The sequence below is a fragment of the Jatropha curcas genome, chromosome 11 (genome assembly GCF_041381405.1).
Source record: "Jatropha curcas cultivar XTBG-Jc1 chromosome 11, XTBG_Jcur_1.0, whole genome shotgun sequence".
Classification (NCBI taxonomy): Eukaryota; Viridiplantae; Streptophyta; class Magnoliopsida; order Malpighiales; family Euphorbiaceae; genus Jatropha; species Jatropha curcas.
Genome location: NC_143161.1, coordinates 11,047,353 through 11,063,188, shown reverse-complemented (window position 1 = coordinate 11,063,188; position 15,836 = coordinate 11,047,353). Strand labels below are relative to the sequence as shown.

The 15,836-nt window shown below is 33.4% G+C and overlaps 1 long non-coding RNA gene across 1 annotated transcript; it reads left to right on the top strand.

Annotated features, from left to right (window-relative positions):
• The first annotated feature begins 2,156 nt into the window (after positions 1 to 2,156).
• Positions 2,157 to 3,193, top strand: LOC149492566 (uncharacterized). The gene is made up of 2 exons (XR_016318979.1): positions 2,157 to 2,761; positions 2,959 to 3,193. It is a non-coding gene; the product is annotated as an uncharacterized LOC149492566 (long non-coding RNA).
• Positions 3,194 to 15,836: the final 12,643 nt, after the last annotated feature.

Genomic DNA, 15,836 nt, shown 5'->3' with positions numbered 1-15,836 from the left:
AGAGCTTGGTATTCCCCACCCCAATCGGATTGAAATTGTTTAATTGGATTATCAAAAAAATTTTCAACGATATTCCGAAATTTAACGAAACATGAGAATACATCAGACTTTTTCTGAATGAAATATATCCAGGTGTATTTAGTGAAATGGTAAAAAAATAAGACATAATATAGACAACCATCAGAAGAAGGAATGGGTGCAGGACCCCATAAATCAGAACATATTAATTCCAAAGGTTGTTTAGCGACAAAAGAAGACTCAACAAATGATAATTTGTGCGATTTGCTAACACAACATGTTTCACACATATGCTTAGCAATAGTATTGGAAGTAGACAACTTATTTGACAAAAGAATTTTATTAATAGTTTGAGAACATGCATGGCCCAAACGAGCATGCCAAGTTGACAAGGAAACAGAATGACAAGCTGGTGAATTCATGTTGAAGGCGAGAAAATAAAGTCCATCTTTAACCGGTCCCCGATGAAGGATTTGCTTCGTTTGAAGGTCCTTAATCACAAAAAAATTGGGAAAAAATTCAAGTGAGACATTGTTAGAAACTGCAAACTGACGAACAGACAATAAATTGGTATTAGAAGCGGGAACATGTAATATATTATCCAAAGAAAACGTATGAGAATCAAGAGAAATATGATTAGAACCAATATGGGAAATTGGTAAGTTTTTACCATTTGTAAGAGCAACTTCATCTGTTCCAGAATATTCAGAGTGAATGCCCAAGTTTTCCAATTCAGATGTCAAGTGATGGGTTGCTCCACTGTCCACAATCCACAGTTTGTGTGATGTAGTAGGTGAGGAAGAGTAGTTGCTGGCTGGTTTAGGGCTTGGACTGTTTTGTTTGGGGCTGGGACAAACATTAGAAGTGTGACCATTTCCACCACAATTGTAGCAAGTAGGATTATAGGAATCTGCACTCTGATTAAGTACTCGACCAGTATTCGATTGATAACCTCCACGCCGTCCACCACGGCCCCTTCCTCTGGAATTCCCTCCAGTTGATTGGCGATTATTGAAGTGAGCAACTGCTGGTGTATTTAGAGATGCATTTGTATTTTGAAGTTGCATTTCTTCTGAAAGTAACAGACCAAAAAGATCATCAAAAGATATCGGTGTAAGTCTAGCTTCAATATTGCGAGTGAAAGGTCTGTAATCAGGTCCAAGTCCGCGTAAAATGTGATCAATGAGATCATCTTCTGCAATTGGAGAATTAAGAGCAAGTAACTGATCAAACAATTGCTTAGCACGACTCATATAAGTAGCAATTGAATCATTATCACGAGATAGATAGTAAAGAGCACTCTTAATGGTGCAAATCTGGGCCTTTGAACTAGAAGCAAAGGCTGTCTGCAGACGAGACCAAGCGTCGTGAGCTGAGGTGGCACCAACGACTTGTGAAAGAACGGATTCGGAGAGAGAGCCGAGAATCCAACCCAATACAGTTTGGTCTTTCACAAACCAGTCAAGATAAGCGGGATTTGGAGCATTATTAAGCTATTTGGGAGGGGAGGGAACGGACCCATCAACATGATGAAATAATTGTTGGCCATGAAGAAGAGGAATTAATTGCGTTTTCCAGAGAAGGTAATTTGTGGAGGTGAGTTTGACCGTAACATGATTGTGAATGGAAGGAATGGAAGACGGTACTGGGTTGTTGTGAGTAGATGCAGGTGATGGTGCAGCCATAAGGAGATAACTGCAAGAGGAATTAAATAGAGAAAGAGCAGAAAAAAAAATGGTATTAAAACCTAATGTGCTCTGATACCATGTAGAAATGCAGATTAGATAGGTAATGGTATATCTATTGCTTGTTATGATTGAGTATTTATATACAAAGTTCAGCAACTAAGTTCCTAAAGTACAGGAGGAACAGATACAAATAAATCATAAAATATCCCTATTAGAAGGGAGAGAGTTACAACAGAATTTTGACTAAGTTATACTCTTATCAATAAGTTTCTCTAGGATTCAGTTTTGCTTCTTTTAGATTTCCATATTCCTTTTTGCAATGGCCAACTCATAAACCCATACTTTAGCAATCAATCTCAATCTGCGATATAATAGTAGTAATGCTTTCTTTGCTTTCCATAATTCATAATACTATAATACTCTCTTGTCTGTTCTGTCCTTTTCATTCTTATGAAGCCAATGAAATTAAATCCCTCATTTTTAAAGAAATTAACTCTCGAGATTTCCATACACACCCCATCATTCTTTTATCTGATCAAAACTATCTACCTATATGTGCCTCTTTTACCTTTTACTATTCTTTTATTTGTTTTTTCCGTTCCTCTTTCATTATTTTCTCTGGGTTCTCAATTCTGTTCATGATAAATAAAAACAGGAATGAATCAACTCAGTTTCTTATTATATGAATCAACGCGGAGAGAAAGGAAAGTAAACAATTCTTAGATTGTTGAGACAGCAAATGAACAGTGTAGATGGGAGGATAAGAATGACGAAGATGGGTCTACAGGAGCCATTAGCTTCAGTGATGATGAGGAATAACCACCGAAAGGCTCCATTGCACTCTGTTTTGTTCTCTTCAACGACACAAAGAATAATTAATTTAAATACTAGTATAATCTAATTTTTTATTATTTTTCATTGACCACGTGTGCCACACAGAGTGAAAAAAAAGATAGGAATTGCGCTTTTTGTACATTTTTTAACCAAAGGCCACGACGGATTTGAAAAAAAAGATGACATATGAGCATTTTGTGTTTAGGATGCACGTTTAAAGGGTATGTGAGCGTTCTTCCTTTTCTTTTTTGATTTTGATTTTTTTGATTTCTTTTTTTCCTTAAAAGGAAGGTATATCCCATTAAGAGATTGTTCAGTGATTTTTTTTATCTTTGATTGAAATATTTCCTTGATTTTTCATTTTTATTATAGTTACAGTAAGGATGAATTGTTGATTAGCGGAAATCATATTATGCAGGATTGGGATTGTGTTGAACTTGAGATGGGCTATTGAAGTAGATAAACCAGCGGCATAAAGCCCTGGTCCGCGGAATGCATAATGCCTGACATACTTAGGTTCAGAGAATTCCATCCAATAAATGTTGTTTGGTTTGTTCATTTTGTTGTTGTTACCAACAACTTTTTCCCTTTAACTACTGTCAAATCATCTTCTTCTTTGAAATTTATTAAGTACTGTTTTTTAGATAGACAAAGCTCAATTGCTTATTCCATCTAATAATAAATAAATAAATAAATAGACAAAACTTTTCAATAGTGTAAAAACAAAAATTTTCAAGTTGAATGGTTATTTATGAAATGCAAAATGCAGCAGAAGTATGAATCTATGGGGACAGCTCAGACAATGAATTGAACAAACAGAAAATCAATGTTGGATTAACCAACATTTGCAAGTTGCTGGGTTCCATCCTTTAGTTTCATGAAAGTTTCGTCTTTTATTTTGATTATGAATACTTGTTCATTTGTGAATGTTTTGGTGTTTTTTTTATTAAAGTTGTTGTGATGAAGTTTGATGGTGGGTTTGGTAATGAAGAAGGGGGATCGATTAGTAGAGAATGAAAATATGAGAAAATGATAATGATATTTTTCGTTTTTTTTATTGACTTAACAACCAAATGGCTAAAATCAAAAGGAATGACTATATTTTTTAACAGAATGAAACATATGGACTTCAAACAACATTTCTAAAAACATAAGGACTGACTAGTTGTATTTCAATATATACAGGAACGTAATAATAATTTTTTCTATTTTTAATTTTAATATATATTTTTTCTTATTTTTTTATTTTTTCAGCAAAAAAATTAAATTTTATTAACTTGTAATATTCAAGAAAAATTTATTTTATCCAATTACTAACTCGAATAAATAAGTCTCCCACGTACACCCAATTTAACTTGGATAACTAAAAAAATATGGTCAAAACATTAATACTTGCCAAAACTAAATAGAGCAGAAAATCAAAACTATTAACTAATATTCCATAAAATTATAAAGTCGTAATAGTAGGTACAATAATTCTATAGCTATACCAACCATCTAAAACCATTTCTTGAGATGGGAAATGATGAAAGAGAGATGGCAAGCAAAGTTCACATTTGTAATAAGTTTGATACTGCAAAAAGCAACCAAATACCAATACTAGAAGTTCTGAAACTCAGTCAATATAGAAACGCAAACAATGAGTTCATAAAATTCATATCAAATAAGATTATATCCTAGCTAAAAATGGTGCAGCCGCCTCAACTCCTTTTTTGAGCATGTAATCAATAAAAATGATTTTCATCTCTGTCCATACGGTGAAATTTCATATGTTCCAAAGATGATACCATCATATCAAACTTATTAAAATATTTTCTAGCAATGGTAAGGACGCTTTTACTTCTAATCACCCAACAAATGCAACTTTTGAGTCAGACTCAATAATATCTTGTAAGGTGAGGACCCTAACACTCTGTTATGAAAGAGTTGATTTTATGGGACGAAATAAAATTTAGATGGAAAATATTGAAGGAAAAGAACTTTATCTTGTTTGAAAAGAGTGTGGAAGATATGGAAAGAAAGATTTTAAATATTATTTTCCTCTTAAGCCCACGCGGTTAGAATCTATCCGAAATGGAAAAAAAAATAGGGAAACGAGGGGTGAAAATTTAACTGTTGAACATGAAATTATATGAATACCCTAAAATCACATCACTTAGGCGGTTGCAGACATATTTTGAATAGCATTTTTCTTGCAATTATAACATTGGTCCATATGCTAGCCTTTGTTTATATAATTTATGTCAACTCAATTTGGCTGCACAATTTCACTAAAGCCTAAGACGTAGATAACTTACAAACTCAATAAATTATTAATATTTTTTCATTTGATAATATTTTAACTAATTAGAAATATAAATCTGATATAGAAAAACTTAATTTTAATCTTAGTACTCATTTTGTTAATATTGCATACATGTATAAAGGGTAAAATGTAAATTTGTAATAAGGTTAGTTTCTTTCCTCCATATTTTGAGCCTTTCCAAACAAAGGAAAATAATCCTCTCTTTTATTTTCCTTCGAGTCCAAACAAAGGGTGAAAAATTAAGAAGGAAAATGAATAATTCAATCTTTTATTATTTTCCTCCCTTATTTTCTTTCCTCTTCTTCCTAAATATAGTGTAAAAATTTCAAAAGCTTCAAATTCAAACTCAAATCTCTTGTTGGAAAAAAGATTTGTATCTTATAGTGAATTTCTTTATAAAAAAACTCAACCAACAAAATATAAAAGGGTTTAAAAAATAAGGGGAACCACTCTATTGACAAAGTAAAACATACCAACAAAGCTCTTATGAAGGGAAAAACTTATCTAGACTGGGTCCATGGTCTCACTTATGGGTCAAACCAATAAAATTAAATATTTTTATTGAAACGAGAGTATTTTTGACCATACACTTGGAAAAAAAAAAATAGAGCCGAAATATGTTTCAAAGAATCTTTAGTTTCATTTGTTTGCCATGGACCAGTCAAACAAATATTTTTCGTGACCGGGTCCATGACCCCACTTATGAACCAAACCAATGAAATTAAAGATTTTTATTGAAATGATGGTATTTTTTACCATGCACTTAGAAAAAAAAAGATAAAGTCATAACACTTTTTAAAAATCATTAATTTCATTGATTTGGTCTATAAGTGGGCCACATGGACTCTATACACACTTAAAAATTATTAAAAAAACTAGGAAAAACAAAGGAGGGAAGGAAAGGAGGGGTAGACACCAGTAAAAAAGTTCCAGATACTCCCCGAGAAAGGCAAAAAAATGAAACAAATAGTTGAGAGATAAGAGAGAATATTCTCTAATGATTTTGTTTATTAACTTTTCGGTCTTTTAATAAAGGGTATTATGATAGAGAATTCAAAATAATTTGACATAATAATTCGTAAGTATAACTTTAAATATTCATTCCTATAATTAGGGCGACTAAAATTCGAACCGAACTAAATCTAAAATCAGATCAATATTATTTAATCAGTTCACTCACAAAGAACATCAATTATAGGTGTAGATGGTTTGAAGCAAAGTTTCCTTTTGTTCGATTTTACCAAGATCAATTGGTTAGGCTTAAAATCAAATTGACCCGAAAAAATATCGCAAATTATCAAATAGACTACGTGAGTGGGTTTGGTTCTGAAATCAACATTGGTTCTTTTCAGTTTCACTCCTAAAACTATGGTTTACCTTTTTCCACCTTGGGTCGGTTCGATATTCAATCAAATTGATTTTTTGCTATGTATAATTAATAATTTGCAATGATAAAATATTTCAAATTTGACGTCATATTATCTTTTTATAATTTCAAATTATAAAATTCTAATATTCAATACTTTTATATGGATAATTATCCAAAAATTACATGAATGATAGTATTTAAAGTAGGGATATCTTAAGCAAATTTCTACTTTTCTTTTAATGTTTTCAATAAAATCCAACCCAATTTTATCTCTCTTGCCTCAAATAGGATGATATGTATTTAATCTCATGAAGAGATACGAATATTAGAAAGCTCATCTCTAACTTGAATAACTTAAAAGATGGGTTTTTGGGAAAAAATAATTTGGACAAATAAACATTAATACTATGTTTAGATGGAAGGAAAATATTAGAGAAAAGAAAATAATTGAAGAAAATATTGGAGGAAAGTGATTTTTCCTTGTTGGGAGATAAAAAGGAAAGGCCTAATACATAAATTTGCTCCTGAATTATCGTTGATTCTCCTAGTGACTCCCTAAACTTTGCAGGGTTTCTATCATGACCTTGTATTAATAAATTCTTCAGTAACCATGTTCCTTGCCACTAAGTTAAGGAGAGCGTGCATTCGATCGCGTTTCAGAACATGAGGGCATGTGGCATAAGCAAAAGCTAACTTTGAAGAGGCATTAAAAGCTTTTTTTTTCTCAATTTCTTTCTCGAAAATCGATTGGAGAGACCATATTAATCTCCCCACCCCCCCCCCCCCCTCTCAACTTCATTGTGTTTCTTCAACTAGAATCCAGCTGAATATGGCGAAATCTATAAAGAATTAAGAAGCTTGTTATAAACAGGAAAGCTAGGGTCTGGTCTCAATATTTTAAAATTTTCATGATTTTTTTCTGGGTGTTTCTTTTTTAATCATGAAACTAGTATAGATCTTGTTCTTGAATAAGAATCATATTGATTGTTTCTCTCTTCATTGGTCTATTGTGGGTTATGTTATTATTTCCTTTGAATATGCAAAATCAACAAGTCTTGTTATGATAAAAGATGATTTACTCAATTTCATTTTCCTGTCCTATTTTCTTCAAGTTCTATGCTTCTTTTCATGCCTTAAATAGTCTTTTATTATTTTTTTAAAAAAATAAAGAGCTTTTTGGGATTCTGGGGTCAATTATTTTGTTGAGAATTTATCTTCTTTGATCCATGTTATTTTTACTGTTCTAGAAAAGTTAAGCAGAGGACCATTGTAGCATCAGACAGAAGGAATAGAAGAGTTAAAAAGCGAAAATAAGAGGAAAAAAGTAAAAGAAAAAATTACACGGTCAGCATTTTAATTGTAATCTAGTTGGATTAAAATTAGATACATATCTTATTATTAAATCCACATCAACGTGCGTGTAACAGATATCTTTTTTCTGTTATTCTGAGGGGCATAGTTACTGAAGAATTTGTTAGTACAAGATTACGATAGAAAACCCGCAAAGTTAAGAGACCACTAGGAAAATCAACGATAGTTTAGGGCAAATTTATGTATTAGGCTAAAGAGAAAAATATACAAAGTTCTTCATGGAGGGGAAAATTTTTGTCCCTAAAATTCAATCTCTCCAAATTGGAGAGATAAATAAGTAATGGTATCAAAATGGGTCATGACACGCGAACACGATTCGTCTAACACATAAAATAAATGGGTTAGGGTTGTGGTTAAATGAGTTCATATCATAAACGGATAATCTATTATCCATTTATGACACGAATATAAACGTATCGTGTCATGGGTTGACACGCAGGTTAGGCAAGTGACCCATTTATTTTAAGGTAAAGATATAATTTTAGTATCAAATATAAATATCCAACTAAAATCCTATTTAAAATTTATAGTTGTATTAATTTTTTATTATTTTAGTTATGAATCTTGGAGAATCCATACATTTTATGTATAAAAATTTATTTTTAAATATGATTTGAGTTAAATAGGTTAAAACTTAAAAATATCATAAGCAAGTTAAGTGAGTCGTGTACGGGTCAACACGACTCACTTAACCTGTTTATGATTTTAGGCGAGTTACACGGGTTGTATACGGGTTAGTATGACCCACTTAACCTCCTTATGATATTAGGCGGGTTACACGTGTCGTGTTTATGTCACCTGTCTAATTTTCGTGCCGTGTTTATGTTAAAAAATTTGATATAATTATTAAACGGACTGTGTTCGTTTTGATCGTAATCATGTGGCGTATTAAGCGAATTCGTGTCGAACCCGACACGCCAACTCTTTTTAACACCATAAGCATCTTGGAGGGAAAAATGACATTATTTATATAAACTAATAATGATAATATCCATTTCTATTATTGGTCAAAAAATATATTCTCTCTATCTCTAATTGATAGGCACACTTTTCTTTTTTGTTTGTCCCAGATTATAGTCTACTTATCATTTGAATAAATCAATTAATATGTTAAATCTCTATTATACCCATATTTAATATTACTTGTTAAAAATAACTTTCTTATTTTTATCAATTACTCTTCATTTTCCTGGGCAATTATTTATTGACAATCACTTTCAAAATTAAAAATGTCAGTATTTACTAAGTTTAGCCATTTTCAATACATATTAACCAACCTTAGATAATTAATTAATCTTGGTTGATGAAAAAAAAAATCAATCATAGATTAATGAGCATTTCTCAGGTTTAATTAAGGGTATAATAGGAAAAATATATGTAAATTTATATTTTTAACTAAAATAATTAATTTTTTTAATTATTGTGAAATATAAAGTGTGTCTATCACTTGGGAACTGAGAGAGTATAAGAATGATTAAAATACTATATCTATTCCATAATACTTGTCACATTTGAAATTTTCAGCGTCTTTTAAGAAAATCATTAAATTTGTCTAAATTACAATAAATTATTAAGTAAATTGACTATGTTATCCTTAATTTAATACTAATTCTCTAAAAAAACCATTAAATTAAAGTTATAATTATTGGGGGAAAATTATTTGTAGGTCTGTGAGGTTTATCATAATTATCTAAGTAATCCCCGACGTTTTATATAATATGTAACATATCCCTGACCTTTAACTCTGTCTAATTAAAAAGTCATTTCGTCTAAAAAATGGGGTGTTTTGCCGTAAATGGAAGACGAAAATACTAAAACATCTCTCCCTCGCTGACATGGACCAGTATGACCTTCCAAATGAGGCAAACGAAAAGTCAAACCACTTCTCCAGTTCTCCAAAATGAAAACTTGTCACTCAAAAACCTCTTAATCGCCAGTTCAAAATTTGAAGAACTTTTCCAGAAAATGATGCTTCTTGATGACACGAAGTGAGTGCTCGTAGTATGTAGTGCTTCGTTTGCATGGAATCACAATCTTGAAGCTTCGTGTTTGAAGTACATACCAGAAACTGAGAACCATTTCAATTTTTTCTTGAAAAAATTGGAAACCCATATTTTTGGGGACGTTTATGATGATGATTTTTAGTATATTGAAATGCTCCAGCATCGTTATGATTTCTTATTTCTATAATGAGAATGCATTTAGGTTTTTGCATACGTTAATGCTTATTTTAACATATGTGTTAAATTGCAATGTTGGAAAGCTTGAATTTGATGGCTTTGCCTGAAAGTTACACTATTGGGGTCATATAAGAAGGGGATACTATGTATTTGTAAATGCACAACCTGACAGGATGAGCTACATTGTTCTCTTACAAATGTATGCAAAGTTCATAAGATAAAAGATGGGAATGTGGATATTACATGTTCTGAAAATTATAGCATAGAGAACGATGCAGGCGTGGCTTTATTGTTCGAAAGATTCAAGGATACTGTTTATATTGAATTGAATTTAGTTAGAAAGCAAGGTGAACCGAGTGTTGTTATGCAAATTGTGTTCCAGAGTCAGGTGGCGGATAATATGGGTTTACATCATGAAAATTTGCAGCCTAAGAATAGGGAAGTTCCAAGTAATAGTGTTGGAGAGGCAGAGAGTAATATTGGGTCACAGACTGAAATAAGTGGGGATCTTGGAGATGTGATTATTATTGAGCAAGAAAATGTAGGTGGTGGGATTGGAAATAGAGAGGGTACAGGTAAGGGTAGGGGCAAGGGGGCAGAAATTATAATAGGATCACAGATGTGGAATAATGTGCTGGCTGACGACACTGAGTATTCAGGCTATGTAAACGGTTTAGGCAGGGACAAAGGGAGGGGGAGAGGGCGATATAGAGGCAGGGCAAATGCTCATGAGGTAAATGTGCATAGGGACAATAGGAAGGGGAAAATAGCAATTGTAGTTATAGCCTCTTATAGCTTTAGACATAGGGTACAATAAGAACAACCACTGGAGGGGGAAGTGTACCGCCCCAAAATTTTCGAATCTTAAAATAATATTATTTTATCGGGTCATGAATGGTGCTACAGAAAGGGAGATAATATTTTATTTAGATCTGAGAAAAATATTGAGTATGATTAACTATGAATGGGTAGTGATTTACCAGTCTATGCATAGTACCACCGGTCTGTGAATAGTGCTACCGGTCCGGGAGTCGGTATTATTTTGGTCCGAAAAAATTACTATATATGTTTTATATTTTCTTTAATGTTTTTGGAGTATGTATGCATGATTTTTATGGGTAGAAAGTAAGTAATGAATATTTTTGGAGAATTTAGATAATTAGTGAATAGTGAATTATGATGCTTTATTAATTAAGGAAATTTGAGGAATAATTTTTATGGAGTAATTTGAGAAATTTGTGGAGATAAATAATATTGTGAAGGAATTGAATTGGAGAATATTTTTAGCCATTAGATGAGCTTAATCTTAGCCATCCAATTATGGGGAAAAGACCAAAACACCCTTTGATCACTTTATAAGGTCAACTCCAATTATTGAGCCACCACTTTTTCTCTTCTTCTTCTTCTCTTCAACGCCAACTTCCTCTTCTTCTTCTCTTCTTTGTTTTTCTTCACTTCTTACTTGTTAAATCCACCAAATTGAACCCACCCAACTTGATTTAAGTAATTAATCTTAGAGAATTAAGCTTGAGAAGTGATTTGTGGTGATTATTTTCAAGAAATTTGGAGATTCTCTACTTAAGCCAAAGGTTGGGGAAACCTCTACCATGGAGTAAAGGCAAAGTTAGAGCTTAGGAAGCTTTAATTTAAGCTTGCTAAAGCTTATTTTTAAGGTTAGTGTTCATAAACACACTTACCTTACTTAAATTTTTGATTTTGTGCATTTATGCTATCATACATGTATTTTGAGATTTTGTGTGAAATGATTGATTTGTTGAACTTTGGTTGCAATAACATGCTCTTGGGTGATGTTTGATGAGTATTTAGTATGTGGTAGAAATCTCTACCTTGTATCTTTGTTGTTCATGTTCTTTTCATGGTTGAAGAAAGCTGAATTTGGGAAACAGTGTTATTGGGTGAGATTAAGGACTAGTTTTCGACCATTTCTATTTTCCATTTGTGTCTGAGTCCTTCATGAAAGTTGTAGGTATACTTCTTAGCTTTCCAACCCATCCTCTTGTGTCCAATTTGGAGATACATAGCTCAACGTATGGCTGAAATACCTAAATTGACTCTGTTATGTCGGGCCACATGCATCACTGAATTGAGTGCCCATTTTGACTACTATAATGACAAGATTTGGTTCTGAGGTCTTCATGAAAGTTATTTTCCTGTGTCTTGAGACTTCCATGGTTCTGGATTGGTTTAATTTTAGTGTTTGGTTAAGTAGGAATTTAATAAACATTGGACTTAGTTCTGCTGAATCGGGTCTGGACTGTTGGTCTGTGTTCCTAGCTTCTGTTTACCACCTTACACATTGATCTGGGCTGTGGTCCCTTCATAACATTTGTATAATTTTATCTTAGCTTTCTAATGAATCTAATTTTATTCAATTTGGAGACCTATAACTCAAGTTATATCTTAAAAACACAGCAAAGGTCAAGGATATTTTAATGCTGGAAATTTCCTATGCCTTGACTCATAGGTTTATTTGGATAAATGTATGTATGAATCATGTGTGATGAGGTTCTCTTGATTATTTGTATGTTTGAGGATTGATTTGACAAAAATAAGATATATGGTTGAAAAGTGGTATTGTGGATATGTTTAAATGGACATAAATTGGAAAAATTATTGGAAATTTTGGGATAAAGTGTGGAATTAGTTTAGATAATGCATGATGAGGATAGAAATGGATACCTTGGTGCATAAGAGTTATGTTAGTATGCTTGGTTGGAGAAGGAAATTCCTCCCCTCGGTTTTCATTAAGAGGCCAAACCACTCTAGGGTGGTAAGGCTTACTTATTATTATTATTTTTTTTTGTATAGTATAAGTATGACATAAGTATGATTTTATGATTTGTATGTTAAGTTAAGACGATGTCTCCGACACTGAATGTGGCATCCGTCGTCGGGTCTCACGGGACTGGGCGGAGGGTGTTACAGGAAGGGGGAGAAACAGAAATTGTTGCTGATAACCAGTCCACAAATGATGACTATGTCTTTTCTAGTACTGAAGATGAGAGTAGTGAATCGGAAACACATGGGGTTATGGAAACAGATCCAGAAGAGGATATTGATTTGAATAATGATGTTGATAATAGTCTCAATGATGTTGATACTGACACGGAATAGTCAGCTACAAGTAGTGACATGAAGGTTGATGCACCAAGAAGGAGAAGAGTTAGAAAGAAAACAGGAGATCCTTGGAAGAAAATATATGACAATATGTTTGAAACACCAGATGAAGGTGATATTGAATTTAGAGTTAGCATGCATTTTTAAGTGTTGATAGTTGTAGGGAAGGTTTAAGGGATTATGCTGTTAGGGGAGGGTTCATAATAAGGATGATCAAGAATGATAGTAGAAGAGTGACAACAAAATGTAAGGGGGAGGGTCGCCCATTTAGATTCGATGCTAGTGTGGCTCCAGACTTAGTCAATTTTGTAGTAAAAACCCTACAACCTGAGCATACATGTATGAGGCCATTAAACAACAAGAATCCAAATGCAACAACAAAGTGGGTGAAGAAGAAACTGGAATCTTAATTGGCTGCTGATCCAGGAATGAGCTTTGCTTTAGTGCAAGCTGAGTTGAAGCGAAAATGGGGCATTGAGACTCAATGTTGGCACCTCCATAAGGCAAGGACAGCTGCTAGAGAGCAAGTTGCAGGTTCACACGAGGAGAGCTATAATAAGTTGCATGAATACATAGCACATCTTCAAATGTCAAACCCTGGAACTTTCATAAAATTTGAATCAATGCCAAGGAATAGTTTGGATGAGCCACTTCTCTTTAGCTCCATTTTCTTATGTTTTGAAGCAATGAAAGTGGGATTTTTGGAGGGATGTAGGCCTCTCATTGGATTAGATGGATGCTTTCTCAAGGGTCCTTTTGGAGGATATTTTCTGAGTGTTGTTATACCAGATGGGAATAAGGGGGTGTTCCTAATAGCTTTTGCAATTGTTCAAAATGAAAGCACTGCAATATGGACCTTCTTCCTTGATTGTCTTAGACAGTGCATTGGGCTTGGGTGTGATTCAAAGCCATGGACATTCATTTCAAACAGATAAAATGTAACTTCCTCCAAAGTATTTCATAATTCACTTTCACCTATTTAGCTATTGATGTTGAATTCTTTTTGAATATAGGAATTGCTTGAGGCTATGAGGACACAGTTTGAAGGTTCAATCCACAGATATTGTTGTCAACATTTGTTAATAAACTTTAAGAAATAATTTCCAAGGGTGATGTTGAGGAAGGAATTTTAGATGGCAGCTAAGTCTAGCCATAGTTATGCATTTAAGCAGCATATGAAGAATGTTGAGGCTAAGAATGAGGGAAAGGCTATAAAATGGTTACTGGATATTCCTTTTTCACATTGGACTAGACATGCCTTTCATCTAGCAGCTAAAAGCATTAATGTGACAAATAATATGACAAAGAGTTTCAACAGCTAGCTTGGAAACTTGAGGAACAAACCAATTATTGAGCTAATAGACTTTATTAGGTAGAAATGTGTGGTTAGGCTTCACAAAATGTTTGCAATGGCTGCTACTTGGGAAAGGAGAGTGACTCCAAAATGCAAGAGTGCATTAAACAGATTGATAAAAGAATCTAGACAATGCAAGATACTACCAAGTAGCAATAATGAGTTTGAGGTGAGAGAGGAGCCTGTGGCTTTTGCTGTTGACATTGGGAAAAGGACATGCACTTGCAATTATTGGGACATTTCAGGTCTTCCTTGTAAACTTGCTTGCATTGCACTTGGATACATGAGACTCAGTCTTGAAGACTTTTGTGATGAGTATTTCACAGTAGAGAAGTATATGAAGGCTTACAAAGGAGTCATTCATCCAATCCCAAATTACAACATCCCACCAGAGACTGAATTTCTAACCCTAAAGCCTCTAAATGTTAAAAGGAAGCCTAGTAGACAAAAAAAAAAAAGGAGAATACTTCAAGAGGGAGAAGTTGATCCAAGCACAGCAAAAAGATCTTGCACAATTAGGTGTGTGACATGCAAGCAATTAGGCCATAATAAAAGAACATGCGAGCAAGCCCCACCAGCCAAGTCTCATGTCATATTCACTTATTACAATCTGATTATTAAGTATGTTGTTTTATAGTATGCCATTTTTAATTTATATTCCACTTGTTTTATTAGAGGAATAAATAACTTGTATAAAGAGGAGGAAAAAGAGCATCTAGATCTGCTATTGTCGTGGGAAGAGGTGTTGTTGATGCTGTGGGAAGAGGTGTTATTGGTTCAAGAGGGAGAGGTGTTGCTGCTTCAAGAGGGAGAGGTGCTTCTTGTTTAAGAGGAAGAGGAACAGGACATGGTGTTTCTGTTATGGGAGGAGCTGCTATTTATCGAGGGAGAGGCCCTTTTGTTTCTACAGGGAGAGGAGCTCCTATGTCTTGAATAGCCCTTTTTTTGTTCTGTGTTGATATGTTGCAGACTTGGTTTTTTTTATTGATATGTTGAAGATGGTTTTTTGTGTATTCATATGATGCAGATGGTATTTTGGGCTGTTGAGGTGTTGCAGATGGTATTTTGTGATTCATATGTTGCAGAAGGTATTTTGGAGTTGTTAGTATACTGCATATGGAGATCCTGCTATATGTATTTTGTGGGAAGAGGTGCTACTGGTGTGAAGATATTAAGAAAGGGAGAATAAGGAATCTTTTGATTTTCTAGCAAGCACAGGAACAAATGTGTCGCTATTTCCTCTTTATGTATGTCTTTTTCTTGACAGCAAACACGCAAGTGTGTTACAGGAAACACTCCAGTGCATGTGAACCAAGTTTGATTTGAGTTCTTTTTGTAATGCACATTATGTAAACAGGTTATTTTTGCCTTTAGTGAATTGGAAACATTTGATTAATGAGATTGGAACTATTTGTATATATGTTTCTATATTTTTTTTGCTCGGCATTTATAATACTTACCACTAAACGAGTTTAGAGTTAATAAGTATACATTTTCTTCCAAAAGGTATATTACATTCATTTGCGAATTGACCGTGCTCACCTGAGTTAATAACATTCAACAACTAACCAACCACATT